At 47.9% G+C, this 14,425-nt stretch overlaps 1 protein-coding gene across 1 annotated transcript in view; it reads right to left on the bottom strand.

Moving 5' to 3' along the window:
- The window catches only part of LOC121002843 (cytochrome P450 2C29-like), a 242,550-nt gene extending 238,989 nt beyond the window's left edge, over positions 1 to 3,561 (bottom strand). The window contains exon 1 of the mRNA XM_040434454.1: positions 3,247 to 3,561. The gene's annotated coding sequence lies outside the window, so the exon portion shown is untranslated. The remainder of the gene's footprint in view (positions 1 to 3,246) is intronic.
- Positions 3,562 to 14,425: the final 10,864 nt, after the last annotated feature.

The following is a 14,425-nucleotide window of genomic DNA, read 5'->3' as shown; positions in this document are numbered from 1 at the left end:
ATGCTAGCGATAAGCTTTCCACCACATATGCAATGAAGCATGCAGATTGCCATGCTCGTTAGCATGCCCAAGGACCCAATTCTTTTAGTCTGTGACCCACACTGTGATGGTTGGTCAGTGGTAAAACCTGCAGCACCAGATTACTGATCATTAATCTTCTATTGTTCTCTGCACACAACTCCTAAGATATACAGTACATAAAGAGCAGTCACTTTACATTGACCCTTATATAGTGGGCTTTCAGGATACCGCACATCTTGGCTGCGCTGCATTTGAGCAAAATAACACATGCTCCCTGCATAGTGCAGGTGATAAATTTCATGGTGCAGCACGTTTTGAAAAAGAACTATGGCTTGAAGTAGATCCTGGCCATGTCCAGGAGACATTCCTCACATTTCAGCCATTCTTAGGTGGCAAGGAACTCCCTCCTGGACTTGCAGCAACAGAACGGTCTGCCATTGCACCACTTAATCCGTGATGTTCCAACTCCCTGGAATTCCACTTTGTACGCGCTAGAGCGTCTGCTGTAGCAGCGTAACGTGTGAATGATTTTGTCCTGCACAAGACCACCTCAGCAGGGAGCAGGTATTGTATTTTGATCAGGCAGTGGCAGCTTATCAGAGACACGTGTTAGGCCTTTCTGGGAGGCCACCAGATTTGTCAGTAGGGACAACTCCAGCATCAATGATGTCACATCCTCCTGATATTTATTTTAGAGCAGATGCAACAAGGGATAGTGGCAGAAGAAAGGTATCGTCTGTGAGTGACTATATAAATTGGGCTCTACCTTTAAATATGAGTGTGCTGGCAATCATAGCCTCCCTGCCTGTCAGCAGCCCAGTGACAGACACACCTAGGCTGCTCTACTGACCCTGGCCTGTCTCCACCTACAATCTCTATCTCTGTCTTTCTGTCCATTATTTCAATCTAACTACCTATTATCTTCCCTAAGGGCTCATGCACACTAACATATTTTTTTCTGTGTGCATTCCTTGTCGGTATGTCCGCATGGCTGCACCGCAAAAAAGTAGAAAACGTCCTATTACTGTGCGCAATACGGACAAGGATAAGACTGTTCTATTAGGGGCCGGCCCATCTGTTCCATAAAATGCGGAATGCACACGGCCGGTATCCGTGTTTTGCGGTTCCGTAATTTGTGGACCGCAAAACACCCAGCTGTCATTATGTTTACTTTTAACCCAAAAATTGGCTAACAGACGAACAATTGTATTTCTGTGTCACGGGTGAAAATGAAGTGTTTGCACCCCAAAAAATGGCTAAAGGTCACCGACAGAATAATTAACAGACAGATTAACTATTTTATTTCCGTGTCACAGATGCAGATGAGGTGTATCTCCCTCTCAAAAAAGGCGTTATGTCACCGACACAATTACCAGACTGTTTAACTCTCCTATAACAGTACGACGGAGGATGTAGAGTTCTGAACCCCAAAAATGGCTTTAGGTCACCCACAGAATTAACAGCCCGATTAAGTATTGTATTTCTGTGTCACTGGTGCACAGGAGCTGTATTGCACCCACATAAATGCCTACAGGTCACCCATAGAGTTATTAAAAACCAATAAAACCCTAACACAGTCCCTCACTGCAGAAGCGTCCTGTCCCTACACTAGTCAGAGCAGAATGGCGGTGCAACTCGTGATCCACTGATACATACATGGTCCGTACGGTCCAGGTTCGCTCATCCCTATTTATAACCTTTTCGTTTACCATAACATTTATTAGAATCAAAAATCTATTGTACTTTGCAAAATTTGATCAATTTGGTGCAAATTACAGCAACACAGAAAATCTCACTTAAAAATGATGGACATTTGTAGTCATATGACAAAAACATCTAAGTGTAATATTCATTATATACGTTGAACAGTAACAGTCATAAGAGGACTGATAATGATGATATGGAAGAGACAAACAGTTCAAGGGAATAATCTCTGACCTCCAATACCTCCTCACCTTCATGATGGACACTTGGACATGACCTTTTGCAATATGCAAGAACTATTCAGTATTTTTCCTGTAATTCCTTAATGAAGACTGCAATTACTCTTCATTTTATATGAGATCCTGCAGGACTGTTATAGTCTAAACAAGAATTTCTACCTCTGATAACGGATAAGGAGCCTTCACACGTGGCAGATTGAGGAGCAGTCATTTCTGCTGCTGAAAATCAGTTCCATTGATCTGAATAGGATTGTTATCGCAGCAACACATGGATTTCTGCAAGATATATTCAAGTACATGGAGCTCATTTTCAGTCACATAAAATACTGCATCAAAATCTGCCACTGGTGAAGCTATCCATAGGGACCAGTACATGCTCAGGTTTTTATTCTGCTTTGAAACTCAAATAAAGTATGGAGAAGGGAAAGAAAGTACATAGGAAAAAAATATCCTGTTGTTTGATTCCACTCCTGGTTTTACAGTAGTTTTGGACTATAAGAAAAAAAAATATATAAGAAGCACCTAGGAATTAGAGGTGGAAAATAAAAACAAAAATATTTTTAACCAGACCTCAGATCAGACCCCCAATCCTCATCAGACCCCCAAAAGAGACTCCCATTCTTCATCAGACCTCAGATCAGGCCTCAAGATCAGACCCCCAAGCTCCATAAGTCTCAGATCAGACCCCTCCAGCCTCCATCAGCCTCAGGTCAGACTCCCATGAGCCCCAGATCAGACCCTCATCAGCCTCAGATTAGACCCCCATCAGCCTCAGATCAAACTCCCATCAGACTTCAGATCACATATATATATAAAACTTGCTCCAGATGCCACTCACTCACCACTCCCTGCTATTTTTCTGGACCGCTCTACACTGTGACCTGACATCGCACGACATCAGGTCATAGTGATCACCTATGTGCACTATGTTCTGAGGCTGTACGCAGTCAAGACACAGTACAGAGCGTGGCCCAGAATAAGACCAGAGAGAGTACAACCAACGCAGTGCTTCCCTTATTGCTCCGCGCACCTCCTGTATACCAATGACTGCTTTCATAAAGGAAGCGGTCATTAGCATTCAGACTATAAGATGCATTGACATTATTCCCCCACTTTTGGTGTGAAAAAGTGCGTCCTATAGTCCAACAAATATGGTAGTTTCAAAAGCTGCATAAAAAAACAATAAATAATAAAAACCAATTCAAAATCTGGATGTGTACTGGCAGCCTAACCATTATTTTATAATTTCCAATAGTGTATACCAATAAGATGAACAACTCACCCTGTTCTGTCTGTGTCCACGTCCTTGGGCCACAATCCAGATCCAAATATGCAAAAGAAAATGTGTTCCTGCCGCTCTACAATAATATGAAGCCTCAGTTAATGATCAATCTGTTAATAAGACAAGGATCTTTTTTTGTGCATAAAAATAAAATGGGTTTACTGTACGTGTTTCTAGGTGTCAGCTCTTACTTAGAGTGTGCTCAACAATTGCAGAATCGCCTCTTTTTATCCAGCGTGACTCCACTTAACTCATCACATGTGCAAACTGATTAAAAATAAATAAAAAATCAGCAATAGCAAATATCACATGTACTATACCTACAGTTGTGTTCCAAATTATTCAACCCCCAATGCTGTAAAGGGTTTTAGGGAATTTAGTGTACATTTGTAATTGTGTTCAGAATGAAATCTTACAAGGACTTTTTAAAGAACCAAATGCAACTAAAATGACATCAATTGTTTTTGTAATACAGTATTAAATGTTTTTTTTGTGATTTCTTCATTGACACAATTATTCAACCCCTTAAAGACTACCACTCTTAAGAACAGAGGTTCATTCAAGTGTTTTCGATCAGGTATTGAAAACACCTGTGGATGTCAAGGAGCAGCAATCAAGCATAATAAGCACCAATTAGGCAGATGTAAAAGGACTGTGATACTCAGCTCCTTCTAGACATTTACTGGTGTGTTTACAAACATGGTGAAGTCAAGAGAATGGTCCAGGAAGACAAGAGAAGAGGTGATTTCTCTTCACAGGAAGGGCAATGGCTATAAGAAGATTGCAAAGATGTTAAACATACCAAGAGACACCATAGGAAGCATCTTTCGCAAATCAAGGCAAAGGGCACTGTTGAAACGCTACCTGGTCGTGGCAGAAAGAAGATGCTGACTTCGACTGCTGTTCGCTACCTGAAGCGCAAAGTGGAGAAAAGTCCCCGTGTGACTGCTGAGGAACTGAAAAAAGATTTGTCAGATGTGGGTACTGAAATTTCAGCTCAGACAGTAAGGCGCACACTGCGTAATGAAGGCCTCCATGCCACAACTCCCAGGCGCACCCCCTTGCTTTCTCCAAAGAATAAGAGTCGACTGCAGTATGCCAAAAGTCATGTGGACAAACCACAAAAGTTTTGGGATAGTGTTTTGGGAACTGATGAAACAAAATTAGAACTCTTTGGGCCCATGGATCAACGCTATGTTTGGAGGAGGAATAACAAGGCCTATGAAGAAAAGAACACCTTGCCTACTGTGAATCATGGCGGGGGTCAATCATGCTTTGGGGCTGTTTTGCTTCTACAGGTACAGGGAAGCTTGTGCAAGGTACCATGAATTCCCTTCAGTACCAGGAGATATTGGATGAAAATGTGATGCAGTCCGTCACAAACCTGAGGCTTGGGAGACATTGGACCTTTCAACAGGACAATGATCCCAAGCATACCTCCAAGTCCACTAGAGCATGGTTGCAGATTAAAGGCTGGAACATTTTGAAGTGGCCATCACAGTCACCAGACTTAAATCTGATTGAGAACGTCTGGTGGGACTTAAAGAAAGCAGTTGCAGCGCGTAAGCCTAAGAATGTGACTGAACTGGAGGCTTTTACCCATGAAGAATGGGCGAAGATACCTGGAGATCGCTGCAAGACACTTGTGTCAATCTATGCTTCACGTTTAAAAGCTGTTATAACTAGAGTTGAGCGAACACCTGGATGTTCGGGTTCGACGAGTTCGGCCGAACTTTCGAAAAATGTTCGGGTTCGGGATCCGAACTCGACCCGAACTTCATCCCGAACCCGAACCCCATAGAAGTCAATGGGGACCCGAACTTTTGGGCACTAAAAAGGCTGTAAAACACACCCGGAAAGGGCTAGAGGGCTGCAAAAGGCAGCAAAATGTAGTTAAATCCCCTGCAAACAAATGTAGATAGGGAAATGATGAGTTAACATAAAATAAATAAAAATTAAACAATATTAATTGGAGTGAGGTCCCATAGCACAGAATCAGGCTTCAAGTCACCCACCAATGGAGAAGGTCACTTACTATTATTTTGACCACAGCACCCAGACAAAGGAGAGAGGTCCCACAGCAGAGAACCAGGCATCATATCACCCACCACAGGAGTAGGCCACCATTTAGTTACTTTGACCCCTACACCCAGACGGAGGAGAGAGGTTACACAGCAGAGAATCAGGCATTTAGATCACCCACCACAGGAGTAGGCCACCATTGAATCAGACCCCGGCAACCATGTCAGATGGCACAAGCATAAGCTTTATATCAATCAGCACAGGAGAAGGCGACTTTGACAGACTTTGACCCCTACACCCGGACGGAGGAGAGAGGTTTCAAAGCAGAGAATCAGGCATTTAGATCACCCACCACAGGAGTAGGCCCCAATTTAATGGGACCCCGGCAACCATGTCAGATGGCACAACCATCAGCTTCATATCAATCAGCACAGGAGAAGGCGACTTTGAAAGACTTTGACCCCTACACCCAGACGGAGGAGAGAGGTTTCACAGCAGAGAATCAGGCATTTAGATCACCCACCACAGGAGTAGGCCCCCATTGAATCAGACCCTGGCAACCATGTCAGATGGCACAACCATCAGCTTTATATCAATCAGCACAGGAGAAGGCGACTTTGAAAGACTTTGACCCCTACACCCAGATGGAGGAGAGAGGTTTCACAGCAGAGAATCAGGCATCATATCAACCACCACAGGAGAAGCCACCATTTAGTTACTTTGACCCCTGCACCCAGGAAGAGGAGAGAGGCACCACAGCACATATTCTGGCATCATATCAGCCACCACAGGAGAAGCCACCATTGAGTTACTTTGACCCCCGCACCCAGGAAGAGGAGAGAGGCACCACAGCACATATTCTGGCATCATATCAGCCACCACAGGAGAAGCCACCATTGAGTTACTTTGACCCCCGCACCCAGGAAGAGGAGAGAGGCACCACAGCACATATTCTGGCATCATATCAGCCACCACAGGAGAAGCCACCATTTAGTTACTTTGACCCCTTCACCCAAACAGAGGAGAGAGGTTCCACATCAGAGAATCAGGCATCATATCAACCACCACAGGAGTAGGCCACAATTTAGTTTATTTGACCCCTGCACCCAGGAAGAGGAGAGAGGCCCCACAGCACATATTCTGGCATCATATCACACACCACAGGAGAAGGCCTCTTTCAGTGATTTAGGCCTTTGGACCCAGACAGAGGAGAGAGGTCAGAGATTAGCTTCATATCCCCCAGCACAGCAGAAGACCGCTTTATTTGACTTAGGCCTCAGCACCCAGACAGAAGACAGAGGTAGCATGGCAGAGGTTATGGCTTCATGTCACCCGTTAGTTTAACCGGCCACTTTCATCTGGTTAGGCCCCGGCGCCCAGACAGAGAAGAGTTTCATTCAACTGTGGGTTTCATAAAATTTGTATCAAATAAAGAAGTGGCCCGTAGCACAACAAGACATGTTTTAGGCAGTTAATAAGGACTACTCTGCACAAGGGAGGGACAGGTCCTGTGGGATCCATGCCTGGTTCATCTTTATGAAGGTCAGCTTGTCCACGTTGGCTGTGGACAGGCGGCTGCGCTTGTCAGTAATGACGCCCCCTGCCGTGCTGAATACGCGTTCAGATAAAACGCTGGCCGCCGGGCAGGAAAGCACCTCCAAGGCATAACATGCTAACTCTGGCCACGTGGACAATTTCGAAACCCAGTAGTTGAATGGGGCCGAACCATCCGTCAGGATGTGGAGGGGTGTGCAGACATACTGTTCAACCATGTTAGTGAAATGCTGCCTCCTGCTAACACGTTCCGTATCAGGTGTCGGTGCAGATAGCTGTGGCGTGGAGACAAAACTTTTCCAAATTTCTGCCATGCTAACCCTGCCCTCAGATGAGCTGGCCGTGACACAGCTGCGTTGGCGACCTCTTGCCACTCCTCTGCCTTCACCTTCCACCTGTTCCCCTGTGACATGTGGGAATGCTCTCAAGAGCGCCTCTATCAGCGTGCGCTTGTACTCGCGCATCTTACGGTCGCGCTCCAGTTCAGGAATTAAAGTGGGCACATTGTCTTTATACCGGGAATCCAGCAGGGTGGCCACCCAGTAGTCTGCACACGTTAAAACGTGGGCAACTCTGCTGTCGTTGCGCAGGCATTGGAGCATATATTCGCTCATGTGGGCCAGGCTACCCATGGGTAAGGACAAGCTGTCCTCTGTGGGAGGCGTATCGTCATCGTCCACCGTATCCCCCCAGCCACGCACCAGTGATGGGCCTGGGCTGCCACCCCGCTGTGAACTTGCGTCATCCTCGTCCCCCTCCACCTCCTCCTCCTCCTCGTCCTCCAGTACAGTGCCTTGGCTGGCGACTTGTGAACCTGTCCTCTGCTGCTTAAACAAACCTCCCTCTGAGCCACTTCGAACAGACTGGCCCGAAAGTGTTAGAAACGAGCCCTCATCCTCCTCCTCCTCCTCCACCTGGGCCACCTCCTCTAACATCATTGCCCTAAGTGTTTTCTCAAGGAGACATAGAAGTGGTATTGTAACGCTGATAACAGTGTCATCGCCACTGGCCATGTTGGTGGAGTACTCGAAACAGCGCAGCAGGGCACACAGGTCTCGCATGGAGGCCCAATCATTGGTGGTGAAGTGGTGCTGTTCGGCAGTACGACTGACGCGAGCGTGCTGCAGCTGAAACTCCACTATGGCCTGCTGCTGCTCGCACAGTCTCTCCAGCATGTGCAAGGTGGAGTTCCACCGGGTGGGCACGTCGCATATGAGGCGGTGAGCGGGAAGGCCGAAGTTCCGCTGTAGCGCAGACAGGCGAGCAGCGGCAGGATGTGAACGGCGGAAGCGCGCACAGACGGCCCGCACTTTATGCAGCAGCTCTGACATGTTGGGGTAGTGGTGAATGAACCTCTGCACCACCAAGTTCAGCACATGCGCCAGGCAAGGGATGTGCGTCAAACCGGCTAGTCCCAGAGCTGCCACGAGATTTCGCCCATTATCGCATACCACCAGGCCTGGCTTGAGGCCCACCGGCAGAAACCACTCGTCGGTCTGTTGTTCAATACCCCGCCACAACTCCTGTGCGGTGTGGGGCCTGTCCCCCAAACATATGAGTTTCAGAATGGCCTGCTGACGTTTACCCCGGGCTGTGCTGAAGTTGGTGGTGAAGGTGTGTGGCTGACCGGATGAGCTGGTGGAAGCAGTGGAGGAGGAAGCCGAGTAGGAGGAGGAGGCTACAGGAGGCAGAGAATGATGCCCTGCGATCCTAGGGGGCGGAAGGACGTGCGCCAAGGAACTGTCCGCCGGGGGCCCAGCCGCCACTACATTCATCCAGTGTGCAGTTAGTGAGATATAGCGTCCCTGGCCGTGCTTACTGGTCCACGTATCTGTGGTTAGGTGGACCTTGCCACAAATGGCGTTGCGCAGTGCACACTTGATTTTATCGGACACTTGCATGTGCAGGGAAGGCACGGCTGTCTTGGAGAAGTAGTGGCGGCTGGGAACCACATACTGCGGGACAGCCATGGCCATCAGCTGTTTGAAGCTGTCTGTGTCCACCAGCCGGAATGACAGCATTTCAAAGGCCAGCAGTTTAGAAATGCTGGCGTTCAGGCCAAGGGCTCGAGGGTGACTCGGGGGGAATTTGCGCTTCCTCTCTAAGGTTTGAGATATTGAGAGCTGAACGCTGCTGTGTGATATAGTGGAGACGCTAGTTGACGGTGGCGGTGGTGGTGGTGTCGGTGGCACATCCTCTGTTTGCTGCTCGGCAGGTGGCAACATTCCTCTCGAGGCGGAAGCCGAGGCAGCAGCGGTAGAGGGAGCAGGGGGAGCCTCAGCGAGTGCCTGGTTTTTAAGGTGTGTACCCCACTGCAGTTCATGCTTTGCATGTAGATGCCTGGTCATGCAGGTTGTGCTGAGGTTCAGAACGTTAATGCCTCGCCTCAGGCTCTGATGGCAGAGCGTGCAAGTCACTCGGGTCTTGTCGGTAGGACATTGTTTAAAGAAGTGCCATGCCAGGGAACTCTTTGAAGCTGCCTTTGTGGTGCTGGGTCCCTGTTGGCGATGTCCAGTAGCAGGCGAACTCTGGGGGCGGCGGCTCGTCTGCTTTGGCCCCCTGCTCCCTCTTTGGCTTCGCTGTTGTCTCGGTCTCACCACTACCTCTTTCTCTGAACTGTGAAAGTCATCGCCACGACCTTCAGTCCATGTGGGGTCTAAGACCTCATCGTCCTCTGCATCGTCTTCCACCCAGTCTCCCTCCCTGACCTCCTCCTGTTCAGTCTGCACACTGCAAAAAGACGCGGCAGTGGGCACCTGTGTTTCGTCATCATCAGAGAGTCGGTGACTCTGCTGTGGTGGTATTCCCATGTCCTCTTCATCTGGAGACATAAGTGGTTGTGCGTCAGTGCATGGTATGTCTTCCTCCACTGGGGAAGGGCTAGGTGGACGCCCCTGGGAAACCCTGGAAGCAGAGTCTTCAAACAGAAGAAGAGACTGCTGCATAACTTGTGGCTCAGACCGTTTCCCTGATATGCTTGGGGGTGATGTGACAGACTGATGGGCTTGGTTTTCAGGTGCCACCTGTGCGCTTTCCGCAGAAGACTGGGTGGAAGACCATGTGGTGAACGTGCTGGAACGTACTGTCGGCCACCCAATCGATTAATGCCTGTACCTGCTCAGGCCTTACCATCCTAAGAGCGTCATTGGGCCCCACGAGATATTGCGGTACATTCTGCCGGCTAGTTGAGGGAGTTCGTTCCCTACTGTGTGCGCCTGGGGCCGAACGGCCACGTCCTCTACCAGCAACAGAGGCTCCACGGACACCACCACGACCGCGTCCTCGTCCCTTAATAGTATTTTTCTTCATTGTTGCGATTCAACTCGCACCACAATGAAATATATTATTTTTTATAAGCAAAATTCCCTCACTGGAATACTTTCAGTCTTTTGACTGTATAGATTACAGATGGAATGACTGTTATATGTGAGTACCGCTTTCTTTGACAGATTCTAGTATGGGTACATATATGTTTTCCCAACCCCAGCACATTAGTTTGCTAATTCCAGATGTATGAAACGCAGGCCTAACTGTATCTAGTATATTGAACGCCAGATAAACTAACTTGGCCTTTTTTAAATAAAAAAAATTCCCTCACTGGAATACTTTATGGCTTTTCACTGTATGGATTACAGGTGGACTGGTATTAGTAGGGGTGACACAAGCACACCCAAGTCCCTGATGTAGGATTTCTATGGCACAGACCACTATTACAAGTGATTAATGGACGTTGGGAGAGATTGTGCTGCAGCACTAGTCCCAAGATGGCCGCCGCCTATCAGCCCAGTAACATGTGCCACAAAATGGTCTGCACAACCTTTAAAAAAAATAGCCTTGGACTGTGCTGCTAAATCGCTATTGGTCTGAATCCCAGGTGTAGATGTCTGACTTGTTTGGAGCTTTGGAATGCACACTGTGGCAGCTTCTGCTGCAGCACTACAAGTCGCAAAATGGCGGCCGGCGGTCAGCCCAGGTACATGTGGATGGAAAAATCACTCTGGCCACTCTAAAAATAGCCAATCCCTATCAAAAAAGCAGCTCAGCTGCAGTTGTTCAGATGAATCACAGGTGGAGGAGAGAAATTTGCTTCCAGTTATTCAATTATCCCTGCCTATTCTCGCCCTAGCATCAGCTGCGTCTATCCCTGTTCTATTCACATCGGGAGTGAGCACGTCCCGACGTGCGCACAAGCTTATAAAGAGGCTGAGTCACATGCTGCACTTGGCCAATCACAGCCTTGCCAATAGTAGGCATGGCTGCGATGGCATCTTAGGGCAAGTAGTATGATGCATGTTGATTGGCTGCTTTGCAGCCTTTCAAAATGCGCCAAAATACATGCCGAACGACGAACCCGAACTTTTACGAAAAAGCTCGGGTTCGGGTCCGTGTCACGAACACCCCAAAATTCGGTACGGACCCGAACTATGCTCGAACTGTTCGCTCTACACTAGTTATAACTGGAAAAGGATGAATGTCACTTGGGGGTTGAATAAAACTGATAATGATGTGAGCACAGAAAAGACATTTGTGGTGATTTCATTATAAATGTTATATTATATTTGTCTGACTTACAAGTGCCTCTTTGATTTAATTGTAAACAAGATGACTGAAATGATCAAAATCAATGTCAAACTGGCCAAAACACTCAATTTCAGTGGGGGTTGAATAATTTTGAACACAACTGTATATCACAGACTGGCCACCAATGTGTTAAATACAAGGGGGGGGGGGCCGGCCGCACTGGCCACCAATGTGTTAAATACAAGGGAGGGAGGGAGGGGGGCCGCACTGGCCACCAATGAGTTAAATACAGGAGGGGGGGGTCTGCCCCCTGCTGCCTGGCAGCACCTGCCAGGCAGCAGGGGGCAGTCATGTACACAGTTCTTTTAGTATATTCTAACCTGAGGCGTCCCCATCACCATGGGAATGCCTCTGTGTTAGAACATACTCTCCGCTGCCACCAATGATAGGGGGGGAGATTTTAATTAGGAGGGGAGGGAGGGGGGGCCCACTGGCCACCAATGAATCTACAGTACTACAGGGGAGGGAGGGGGTGGCCCACTGGCCACCAATGAATCTACAGTACTACAGGGGAGGGAGGGGGGGCCCACTGGCCACAAATGAATCAACAGTACTACAGGGGAGGGAGAGGGGGCCCACTGGCCACCAATGAATTTAAAACTGAAAAGGGAGGGGGGGTGCCCCCTCCTGCCTGGCAGCACATGATCTCTTACAGGGGGCTATGATACGCACAATTAACCCCTCAGGTGCAGCACCTGAGGGGTTAATTGTGCGGATCACAGCCCCCTGTAAGAGATCGGGTGCTGCCAGGCAGCAGGGGGCAGTCATGTACACAGTTCAAAGTATATTCTAACTAGAAGCGTCCCCATCACTATGGGAACGCCTCTGTGTTAGAATATACTGTCGGATCTGAGTTTTCACGAAGTGAAAACTCAGCTCTGAAAAAGCTTTTATGCAGACGGATCTGCGGATCCGTCTGTGTGAAAGTAGCCTACGGCCACGGACCACGGACGCGGATGCCAATCTTGTGTGCATCCGTGTTTTTTCATGGACCCATTGACTTGAATGGGTCCGTGAACCGTTGTCCGTCAAAAAAATGGGACAGGTCAATACAGTGAGCACATCAAGTGAAGCGTACTGAGTGCCAGACCGACATGGACGTCTGTGTCTGAGCTCTGTGAGGAAGAAGCCACTTTACAACAGCTTACTTAAGACCCTGGACTAAAAAATGGGCAAAATCGGTCAGCAAAGGACCGGGGATTCGTCCCAGCACCAAAAGAACCCTGTAAATAGCGGAGACATGGACCGCTTCATCAAAAAAGCAGCCGCTATATACGTGGCCAAGGAGTCTAAGATGACGCCGGTCCCCTGCAGAGAGACTGCTGAGCAAGACCTGGACGCACAAGATGACACAAGCGACACTGAAGGTGCCAAAAGCTGCAAACATCTTCTGATTTCAAGGATGTACCTTGACCTGGCCCTCCAGAAAGCAATGATGCCACTGGTAGGTGAGATCTCTTCCCTGAGGGGACACGTAGGAGACAGGGTTGAAGATTTAGAAGAGACACAAGCAGCTATGCTAGATTTCCAAGCCGCATCGTCTTCAAGCTTACAGAAATGCCAGACCCACCTCAACGCAGTTTATAATGCTCTAGAGGACCAAGAAAACCGCGGCAGGAGGAATAACCTTAGGTTCAGAGGCGTTCCTGAATCGGACTCCCCGCGCGAAGTTCCGGACATTGTTAGAGCCATCTGTTCAGATTTATTAGGCCCGGACTGCCCCGATCCTCTAGTTATCGAAAGGGCCCACCGCACTGTTCGCCCGAAACCGGGCGCAAATGATCCCCCCAGGGACATCATATGCTGCTTCTTACAATTTCAAGATAAAGAAGCCATTCTGAATAAAGCACGCAGACCTAAAGGAGTGAAGTTCAGCGGAGCGATCATTACAGTTTTTCAAGATCTGGCCCCTATTACCCTCCAGAAAAGGAAAGCTTTAAAACCTTTGACAGATTGGCTCAGGAATCGTAAAATACTATATAGGTGGAACTTTCCGTTCGGTTTATCTTTTTCGATCAACGGCAGAAGAATCAACATCAGAGCCCACTCTGACTTGGGCCCAATTTACGATTTGTTGGACATTCCTCCCTTAGACATAGAAGATTGGGACCTTGTTCGGGATATAACGATGCTGCCGGAGACACCCAAATACACCTCCTTCGAAACTAAAGATACCCCGAAGTCGCGGCGACAAAAGAGAAGGAATTAATTTCTTACCCCAAGGCGCATTGCCTCAGAAGATCGCTGAACTTCTTTCTAGATCATATGATTATTTCCATCCACTGTTTCCTGCAGAAGAGCCCGATACCACGTAAAACACCTACGAAATAGATTTTACATCTGTTACAAGGTTTTTTCAATTATGAGACGGTCTCATCTCCATCTTCAGGACTGTTCTGCATAGGGTTCTATATCCTTCCTGCACTAAATGTCCACGCAGGTCACAGGTGTTCCCCTTACTCCCTTAAGGCTAAATTAGGGTATACTCAGTAGCCTTTCTGACATGGAATCCTCTCCTTTGCCCCTATTTAAGATTTCCCCAAAAGGAAAATATCCATAGCTCTGTATTTTCTCCATTCTATTCTAAACATCACTCTTTCCTACCCCTTGTTTGTCCCCCCCTTCCCTCTCAATCCCCTCCCCCTCCTCCCCCCCTTCATTTCCCTTCATGTGTCAGTACGTCTCTTCTTCTCTCCACTTTTCTTCTTATTGTCCCATATTTTTACGTCCATGGCCCCTATTTAATTAATTTTCGCCTTCTACCTGTAGATTTAGGCCTAATTATTTTCTCCCCTTGTAAAGTGGCTGTCATTTACTGGTGACAAACCATTTTCCCCCTCCAACCCTCTATTGGCATCAACATGCCGCCTTCTCATCCCTGTTCTCAAGTTACCCCTGTTAATTTTGTTTTTCTTATGTTTTATTTTTCATGGTGGGTACGTCGCATATGAGGCGGTGAACGGGAAGGCCGAAGTTACGCTGTAGCGCAGACAGGTGAGCAGCGGCAGGGTGTGAACGCCGG

This window comes from Bufo bufo, chromosome 5, assembly GCF_905171765.1.
Source record: "Bufo bufo chromosome 5, aBufBuf1.1, whole genome shotgun sequence".
Classification (NCBI taxonomy): domain Eukaryota; kingdom Metazoa; phylum Chordata; class Amphibia; order Anura; family Bufonidae; genus Bufo; species Bufo bufo.
This window is presented reverse-complemented; position numbering and strand designations above follow the sequence as displayed.